The sequence below is a fragment of the Centruroides vittatus genome, unplaced genomic scaffold (genome assembly GCF_030686945.1).
Source record: "Centruroides vittatus isolate TY-2023 unplaced genomic scaffold, ASM3068694v2 contig_1218, whole genome shotgun sequence".
Taxonomy (NCBI): domain Eukaryota; kingdom Metazoa; phylum Arthropoda; class Arachnida; order Scorpiones; family Buthidae; genus Centruroides; species Centruroides vittatus.
The window spans coordinates 2821-13781 of NW_027120780.1; positions in this window are offsets into that span (position 1 = coordinate 2821).

Sequence of the window (10961 nt, forward strand, 5' to 3'; positions counted from 1 at the left end):
GATTGCCATGTATAACATCGATATCATCATTGTTCATCATCATAATAATAATCTCATGGGAAAATAATCAGGCAGTTTCCCATTGCCTGCCTGATCCTTATGTTGGAGGTGGATCCATAACTAATGGAATCCTTAGAGACAAAAGAAGTGCGATTGCCTCTACCAGCCAATCGCAAAACATTGAGAACAGATTGTGGTTTCTAGTTTTGGTCTATCCCGGGTATTTTATTCCCCCGGTACCATCCATAAATGGAAGGCATTCCCTAATCTGCCATCTGGAGGCATTTGACAGAGACTAGCAACCCCATGCAAGATTTGCTTATATATTATACAGAATCATAATAACCTGTGTATATAAATATTTGAAATGAAAAAGTACTGTAATCCATTTTAAATTACACTCCTTCACTAAAGAAAAAAAGTAGTGCAATTCTGTGTGTTTGTATATTACTGCAAAATTTGGCAAACTGCTGTCTCCAATAGGTATGTAAATGATTAATTTGTATGCAATGCAACCACAACTAATATCACCAGAGTTTCTTAAAATCACAATTTCAGTATCTTACAAAGACTCTCAGAGGCTCATTATATTCAAAATTTGGTATACAGTCAAATGTGTCTAAATCAGACTCAGTCACCTCCAAAATATTGTTCCAGTTTGAACAAGTTTCAAATATCTATAGTGGATTTTGTCTACATCAGAAATCAAAACTCTATAAAACAGAATCAGTTTTAATTTCAAGTATTAAACTTATTTTCTTGATTTTAATGCATAATATGTAACAAATAATTATTTAAATAATATAATTATTCAAAATCTCAAACAATTAATCTGATTAAGGGCTTTTTTCCTTCTAGTTTTCTAATCAATCACTTAAAATTAAGCCTTTACAAGTATACACTGAGCAGCAAAAGTGAAGGCTAGCTTGCTGTATCAGTTTGACAATATTTTTTTTTATACATTGCTGACTTGTATACTGAACTTGCTGACAAATGACATATTGTCTAAAGGTTAATTTACACTATCAGACAAGAAATCACATGACACAGATTGGCAAACATATGACAAATTATCATTTTATTGAATTTAAATTGTCATATTCATATAAAAATGATTCAAAGAAGTGACTAACAGATGAGGAAATGTCATGATTGATTCTGAGAAAGCATCAGTTGACACTGTCTCAGGTCAGAAGTTGACATATCCTGACTTCTGATGAGATTGTTGTTAGGCTTTTTTTAATTTTCACATAATAGTATCTGCATTTAAGAACTGATTGTCTGTCGATCCATTTTAAACGTGTGTTATAAGGAAGTTATTAGTTCTATTGGCATCCTCATCTTATCATCCTGAGACAAAAACACAACATTAAAGAGGACCCAACAGGATGCCATTTCTTCCAGTTGTATTATTCTGGCTCTACAAAAAGCTTGATCAAAGGGAGTTTGTTCAGAAATGTTCTTCATGCTTTAAGCAGACTGACATGGTAATCAGATGGTATCTGTTCAGCTGTGAGTATAGAACAGGCATGGCCAACATATGGCCCACGGACCGGATCCAGCCCGCTTAATGAATTTATGCAGCCCACAATTAATTTTTCAATATTAGCTACTTAACTTCCAATAATTGGTCAAATGGATGATTTGCGATACTTCATTTTAAAAAAAAAATTCCATTGTAGAGATTTACAACTTTTGTATTTGTCTGTTATAATTTTTTTTAAATATTTTGCTTGTACATTTCTTCGCATTGTAAAATGACATCGCGCATGTGTCAGGAACTTCTCTTCAGACAAACCTGACCTGCCGCCCAGGTCAACACATTTATACTTAACATGATTTAATTTTAATATTTTGTTCACTCCGTGAAAAAATTTTTCTTTCTAATTCGGCCCAGGGGCAAAAACTGTTGGCCACCCCTGAACTAGACCATATGTCTCCACTAAAGTATATCCTTAGGGTACTATTCAGTCTACAAATAAGTAGTAAAAACAAAATTTTAGTGCTTAAAGAGTTAAAAAAGATCAATTGCAAATAAAATAACTTATAAGTTATAACTTACATCTAAATACCAACAACTGCCAAATCATATCGGGCTATTTACAGCTATTACATAAATTATAAACCAATTTGGCACTAGAAGTAGACGTTAGGCACCATCTCATATTAACTTTAATAATTATAATTTAAATAATTTAGACCTGCTGGAAGAAAAAATCGTAGTGACAGTGGGCCAATAGAGAGCAGGGTGCACGATCCTTGCCATAATGCAGTTTGCGCGTCAATTTTCGTACATGCGTTAATCAAGCCGAATATTCGGCCATTTGGACATACTCCTGGCCGAATATTTGGTATTTGGCCTGAGGCTAAATATACTATTTGTTACATCACTAGTTTTTTTATTTAACATTTTTTAATTTTAATATTTTGTTCGGCCTGTGAAAAAAGTTTTCTTTCCAATTCAGTTCGGAGACAAAAACTGTTGGCCACACCTGGTATAGAACATGGAATCAGATATGTTGTGCTCTTTTTAATGTCAAATCCAAAAGTTTTAAGTTCTTATATCATCTAAAATATAACTATGAAATAAAAGATGTGAAATAGTAATGGTGTTATCTCCATCAACTTTTTCTTTTCCCCTGTTATCAACTGTCATCAGCCTGTTATAATCCTAGATTAATATATTGATTAATATATAGCAGTGGTGGCCAACTTTTGTGTACATAAGATCTACTTTTTATCGTAAAAATGTGTCGCGATCGACTTGTTGTCATAGGCATAGTCTAAGTGGGGAGGGGGAAGTGTGAAATACATATATGTTTATACACTGTTTCAGTACGAAGAGCACTCACTGCTTATGAGTCGAGTCATAACTGCATGCATACAGTTGCGTTCAGTTACAAATATAATACATTAAGTCAAGACAACGCTAGCGATCGACCAAAATTGGCTTGGCGATCGACCGGTCGATCGCGATCGACTTGTTGGCCACCCCTGATATATAGATATCAATTCTATTCTTGCTTTAGTAAAGATAATTATATTCAATTCATTTAATGACTAAGTGAATTCCTCCTATTCTGTAAGAGAGTACAAACAAAAGAAAAATAATCATAATTGAATTAACATACAGTAATATAACTGTATTTAACTTGTTTTGTAAAACCTGTAAATTTTAACATTAGATGTAAGAAAATGATGATAAATTACTTCAATTAGTAGATAAACTTATGAAAGTATATTTGAAAGAGAAGGATTAATTCTGATCCAATTTACTAAAGATAACTTTAAAAAATCCACACATTGAAATACAGTTTTGCTTAACCATTTATAGCAGTTTGTCTGGAAGAAATCTAGATCCAGAATATTTCTTCCTAGTTCTTGGATTTATTTACATTTTAGTGAGGTGAAAAAGTGAATCAGTTTTTCTACCAAAAAAAAATCTCAGGATAAAGTGATTTTTGATATTTATAAGAAAGGTTAATTTTGTTTAAATCTAATTTGTAACAAAATTTAGATTGCATTATGGGGAAGGTTATACTGATGAAAATAGTTGGCTTTGTTTAAACTGAAAGAGTATTGGATTTAACATGAGTCAATTTTGTTGAGATCAAGTTTTAAAGACTAGTAAATCCATATTACACACCCAAACTCCAACATACAACATATAGTTTGTTGACTTATTGGACTCAGTAGTTCTTAAATCAGAAACCATGTATGATGATAAAAATGCTTTATTTTGGGTCATTGCAGTTTTTCAATTGGCTGTCTGCCATTAAGGAATATTTTCATTTTGAATATAAATGTCATATAACACAGAATTTAGGTCTGTTGTACAGAGAACATCTGTATGTTAATTATAATTTGATAAGTATGAAAATAATATTAAAATTACACATTGTGTTATGTGATCAAAAGAATAGTTTATAAATAAATTGACAAAATAAATTGGCTTGAATAAGGTTGTCTATATTTACTTTTTCAAAAACTGGTTATATGTAATGAAAACCCATATAAACCATTAAATAATGTTCCTTTTACTAGTTTTGACTGTACAATAGTCTCCCAGAAACTTAACTTTTGATCACTCAATATTCTGTAAAGCTTTTCATGTCATCCAAAAAAAGAAATATTGTAATTTAATTTTATCTTTATAAGTTAACCCTAGGATCAAATAAGTTATTTTTCTTCACTGGAGAAACTTGATAATAGCATCAATTCCATATGTTAAGAAAGAATCTCTCTTTTTTCAAGGTGCCACTGCAAAGTGTCAAAATGTGAATGTCACTATTGATATATAGTTAATGCATTTGTAAATTTGCACACAATACCTTTACAAAAATTCCACTGTTTAGACTAGCATCATTGCTGTGCTGCAAAACTTTTCATTTTCCTTCTTGGTCTACATTAAGTCAAGTTTGAGAGACTACTGTGTTTGTGTTTTTTCATTACCAAATACATATAAAAAAAAATAAATAAATAATCTAGAATTTCAAAATAATGTTGGCATATGCCAGTATAAAGACAATCAGTTAAGAAATTTAGTTTGATGATGATAATTTGTTAAGGATACAACTCATTAGCATCATTATTTTTAGTTATCAGTATATATGTTATGGACAAAGTGATTAATTGGGCATTATGAATAATGACCAAAAAGGGCAGGCAGTGTAATAAATATTGATTAATTTATCAAATTGACCCGTCATTATGAATACTGCTATCACCTAGTCGGGCAAAGTGATGATAATAAGTTGCGGAATGATCATCCAACATACGCTAGCTAATCGGCACTCAGTTGCGTGTAGCAGTATTCATAATAACCGGTCAATTTGATAAATTATTGAAATTTATTACAATGCTTGATTTTGTTTGTCATTATTCGTAATGCCCGTATTAATCACTTTGTCCATAACATATATATGTTATTTTTATAAAACAAAAAAATTTAACCATCATATAAATTCCATAATTTTTCACACTAAGTTTTTGATATTTGTATTGAAAGTTCCTTTTTCATACAAAATTGAATAAATTCTAGGATATTTCAAGCATTTACAAGGAAATGCTAATGTTCCAGATGTAGTATCTTTTTCATCTCTGTCATCATGACAGCACTACATGAAACACTGCATCATTATAGCATCTACTGTCTGAAGGCTGTACATTCTTGAATCATTTACTCTTCTGCCTTTTTAATTCATTCCTATTCTATTAGAATATGAATATTTGACTGTATATTTGTCAATCATATTATAACGGTAGACCTCGGTCTAACCTCAGGGTCTTACTATTTGAATACTGCTGAAAATATAATCTTTGTGCTATGCAGCTTGATTCTGAAAACCAAGGATAGAGAATCCAGAGAGGCAAAAGTATTTTGAAACTGTCTTTGCTTTTATCTAAATTTTATTGATATAAAGAACTAGGGTCACTATCTTCACTTATTTCACAATGTCTCTAGAACAAAGTTTTCACTTTGTTCAAAAATCAGAAATGGTTATCTTAAGTTGTTTTCTGTAACAACTTAAGATAAAATGCTCAGAAATGGTTAATCAAAAGCTTTTAGTTTATGTGGGAAAAAACAATCTTTATATGACTGAATAAAGTAACAATATAATGTGAAGCTAAATTGGCCAAAAATAGCCTAATTTTTCTTTTTCTCCTTTCTAATCATGTTTAATTTTCTCAAAAATTGGAAAAAAATTCCAAGCATTGTCCCAACCTTTTTGAGTAAGTCTGGATCATGGAAAATTTTTTGTTTCAAATATTGGATTCTCTATTAAAAATGATTACAACTTATATCTAGTTACACTGTAGAATCTACAGTGTAGAATAACAAAACAGTCACATGTTCCTTAGCATTCTTTCCACTTATACATGTATTTGTCTTACTTGACTGTAAGGCTCCAGATATATGAGGAAGGGCTTGGAAAAAAAGTCCAGATTTGTCACAAATGTGTTTTAACTGAAAAATTATAGTGAATACACAGTAACCTTGTTTTTTATTCATCCACTTTGTTTATTTCAGTGGATTCTCCAGTAATAATGTTCTTCCTGATATGTTTTTTGAAGATTTTCAACTATATAAATGATATGGCCAGATTTTTATCAAGCTACAATATGACTAATTAATTAATTAAATATCACTTTGAACTAGAGGTTGGCAATTAAGCAGCCATCTCATGTTAAATGTAATAATTAGAAATAAATAACTTTAGTTTGAACAAAGTATTTGAAACTTGGTGTCATTTTGATCATTGAAATATTCCATGCTGCTTTTTATGTACATCAAAAAATATATATTTATTTAAAACTTTTTTAGCTCCAATTGAACCGTCTTTAATGGCTCATTAGGATGGTGGTTAAAACATTTTATTTTGTTTGATTTGTATAAACTGAAGATACCTTAACAGAAGCCAGAAATGTTTTTTAAATAAATACATGTATTTTTTAATTCAGAATATTCTGGTCTGGAGCAGGACTCAAATGCCTCAACTCCTGCTTACTGTGCAGATGTGTTACCAGTTATACTATCCAGACCTCCATCCTATCTTTGTTTCCAGACCAATTAATGTAGGTATAACCATACTAATTATTTACTGTGCTGATTGGAGATGACTGTGTCTGTGTCCCTCCTCGGTATGCATTTGATTAGTACATTTATCAGGTTGGTTTCAACTGTCCGTTGGATGTTTTGATATGAGATTCAGACATTCTGCAAATTGAAACACTTTAAAGTTCAAGTTCATTTGTCATTTTCAAAAACACAAGTTAAAGCAGTTGCTGTTGTTTACCATTATTTGTGTTCTATTTTTCCAGATTGTCATGTACTATACATCCCAAATCTTGCAAAACAGATTGCAACGTAACCATTTCCAGTGAGAAACTGGAATATTATGGTATGGGCTAAACCAGATGGCCATCTACTTGTGACCATCTACTGTAGATGGTCACAAGTAGATGGCCATATTTGGAAAATTCTGAATATAATCTTTGTTTTGCACATTCCAATTATCCTGCCAGATTCAACAGAGTTCTTTAAGAGTAGATTAACAAACTAGGTATAAGAACATCATAAATATTTGAAAATCTAATCAAGAAAGTAGTTGCTTCTCTATTGAATCATTGGCAAGGTGTCATTAGCTATCAGATTTAGTATGTGTATTATTTAGAGGAGGAACCACTGAAGCACTGGTTGCAGTACATTTTATTGGTGTTATTTTGATATTCTCTGATATTTCATTGTATCATCATAAAATTGTCTACAGTTTTGCATGAAATGCTTCTTAGACAATGTTGAGAGCTCTGTGATCTGTTTGAGTGATGATAGACTTTTTATGTTTTATGATAGACTTTCTGCTTCAAATAGAAAAAGAGCAGTCTTTACTTGCTGTCAGTCTGGAATCATTTGTATAAATTGAAACTTGAATGTTTTTATTAATGCAGTTGCAACTAGGTCACCCTTCTTTGAGCTGGAGATGAATGGTAGTTAATTTTGTACTTGAATTCCAGAACGTTGACATTGCTGGTGTTAATGATAACATCAATGTTGGTCCAATAATTGAAAGCTAATAATAAGGAAGTTTACTGACCAAAATGTGAAGTGCACTTGATGAGGCTATGTCATAGGCTGCTGTTAGGAGTAAAGTTTTTGTGTGATACTAATAATAGTTATTGTTCCTTCTCTTGACAATTTTCTAGTCAGAATAATAATCATTATTAATAAAAAATGTGTAAAGTACTATTTTAATTTACAACGATTATCGACTCTACCGTGTCGAAACAATCGTTAACCTCCGGGTACTTTACTCGGATTCGCGTAATGCCATCCGAACTTCAGCAAAATCCAAAACCGACAAAAACCGAGGCAATTATTTCCATATGAATCAATGTAAATCCAATTAATTTATTCTAGACACCCCAAAATACAGTAATACCTCTGTTTTTGTTGACTTTGGTTATTGTCGGTTTCAGTTTTCGTCAATTTTTTTGCGAAAAATTTGCCTTGGTTTTTGTCGATTGCTTCAGATTTCATGGCATGCTCAAGTGACCTCGCTGCTAATTTTGCGAAAACAAAGCACGACCCACGCGTTTTCTGGCACAGTGTGACATTATTTCTTGTTGTGTGAACATTACCCTGCGACAGCCCACCATTGGTCAATGGTTCCATTCCCTGAACACTGGGAGTTCAGTCGTGGGTTTGTGCTTGCCAGAGTGGGCTGGCCACATAGTTTTCTGGTTTTCTCCACATCTGTAATGTCAGAATAGGGGCCATTTACCCTTAAATGAATTTCCTAGAAGGCATTATTCCCCTCGATACAATCATCATAAACGCATACAACTACTATTACATGACAATTAAGTCACACTTTACCACCAGGCGATATAGGCTAGACGCTCATGTCCAACTAGTTTTTACAAGACAAGACATTACCCCGCGTGTCTAGCCGAACAATTCCATTGCTTTCATCTTAATGCTAATTATCTTATCTTTAATCTTAATGCTTTTATCTTTATGCTAATTAGGCTTTTATGTTAATTTCTTATCGCTTTTAGTATTTAACGCTATATTAATTCTCTATAAAATGTGTTTTTGGTATGTATTTTGGAGTGTCTAGAACCACGATACTCAACCTGTGGCCCGCGGGCCACATGCGGCTCGCTGAGCTTTTGTGAGCGGCCTGGACGTGACCTGTAAATAATGCAGTCAAAATATAAATTTTGTTTTCGGCAAAAAATAGATTCGGTCACTTCGCCCACACTGCTAAGTCCCTTTTATCCTTTCTGTAAAAAAATGTGCTCAAATTTTACATTGTTCACATCAACGTATCTGCATGAAACGTCATACTCAAAAATGAAATATTCAAAGAACATAATATATAGAAATTGGCTTACTGATTCACACCTGCATGCCATTTTACGAGTAGCATGCAGCAGTTACAAGTCTAATTTAAATGAAATTGTTGATATTGCAAACATTTTTTCACAGTCACACTAAATTTCTAGGGTGAGAGAGAAATTATCTAAGTTTTTTTATTATAATCGTTATGTTGTGGCCTGCGTGTAATAGCTATCATGTGTATGTGGCCTGAGAAAAAAAAAAGGTTGAGTAACACTGGTCTAGAATGAACTAATTGGATTTACATTGATTCATATGGAAATAATTGCCTCAGTTTTCGTCAGTTTTGGATTTCGCCAATTGTTTTCAGATGGATTATCGATAAAAACCAAGGTATCACTGTACATACCAAAAACACATTTTATAGAGAATTAATATAGCGTTAAATACCAAAAGCAATAAGAAATTAACATAATTAGCATAAAGATAAAAGCATTAAGATTAAAGATAAGATAATTAGCATTAAGATGAAAGCAATGGAATTGTTCGGCTAGACACGCGGGGTAATGTCTTGTCTTGTAGAAGCTAGTTGGACATGAGCTTCTAGCCTATATTGCCCCGTGGTAAAGTGTGACGTAATTGTCATGTAATAGTAGTTGTATGCGTTTATGATGGTTGTATCGAGGGAAATAATGCCTTCCAGAAAATTTGTTTAAAGGTAATTGGCCCCTATTCAGGCGTTACAGATGTGGAGAAAACTCAGAAAACTTCACATGGCCAGCCTGCTCTGACAAAGCGTGAACCCATGACCGAACTCCCAGTGTTCAGGGAACGGAACTGTTGGCCAATGGTGGGCCATCGCAGGGTAATGTTCACACAGTGAGAAATAAGGCCACACTGTGCCGGAAAATACATGGATCACCCTTTGTTTTCGCAAAATTAGCAGCGAGGTCACTTGAGCATGCCAATGAAATCCAAGGCAATTGATGAAAACCGAGACAAATTTTTCATGAAAAAAAATTGATGAAAACTGAAGTATTATTGTGAATAAAAGATTGACATTTTGAGTTAAAATTTCTTTCTCAAATAGTTTAAAAGTTTTTATTTCTTGTTTGATTATTTTGTCATTCATATTGAATCAGATTGGACATTATGATAAAATTAGCAATGTGTTATTGCAAATTAAATTAAAAACTAAAATTTTTAAATTCTTACTTTAATTTGCATTAACTGCATTAATCTCTAAATAGCTCTATCAGTAGTCTAATTTTATTTATTTGTGTAGAAATGTTTTGAAGAACTTTTACATTATTGCTTTTTCAAAATCTACAACTCTATTTGGTAGTAGTTCTTTTTACCTCTGTATCCTTACTGTTTTACATTTGTGTTTCTATATTGTCTACTTGGGCTTCATCTGTACTCTTTGTGTGTTTCAGACTTTAAGGGCCCCTCTTCAACAGGTTTACAACATTCTATAACAATTGTATAAAATCTTTTTAAAACAATGATATTACATCTGACGACAATATTTAAGATAAGATAAAATTACTTATATTTTCTTTATTGTCCAATATTAACTAATACCAAGAACATAAAGTATCCAAAAAACAGAGCGTAACATTCCTATCTTAATGTTTTTTAATTTATGCCTTTGCTCTCTTTGCTAATCAGAAACTACACCAGTATAATTTCTATCTATTTGGTAGGTTCAATTTTGAAATTAAAGATCTCATATAAAGAATAAGCATCTCTTTTTCTATTGATCATCTCTCTCCATGAACATACAAACTGAATTCATGTAACAAAAAAGTCTGACTTACCTATATACTATTTCAAAAATTGCCACAGAATTTAATATTTTTAATAATTTCATTTTATAACATTGCATTAAAAAATTGCATGTTTTATTTCTGCTGTAAATGGTGCATCACTGTCTTGATCAAACATCTTTTTGAATGTTTAAAAATTGGAATGCGGCAATGTTTGTGTAATAGGACCTTTTTTTTTTTTTTAGTTTTTTAGTTTTTGTTGAAGATCGATGAATTGTGGCTGAAACATTTGACTCATAAATTTGTTACTTGTTGTTTGATGGAAGTTGCATTTAGGTGTTATTTATTTG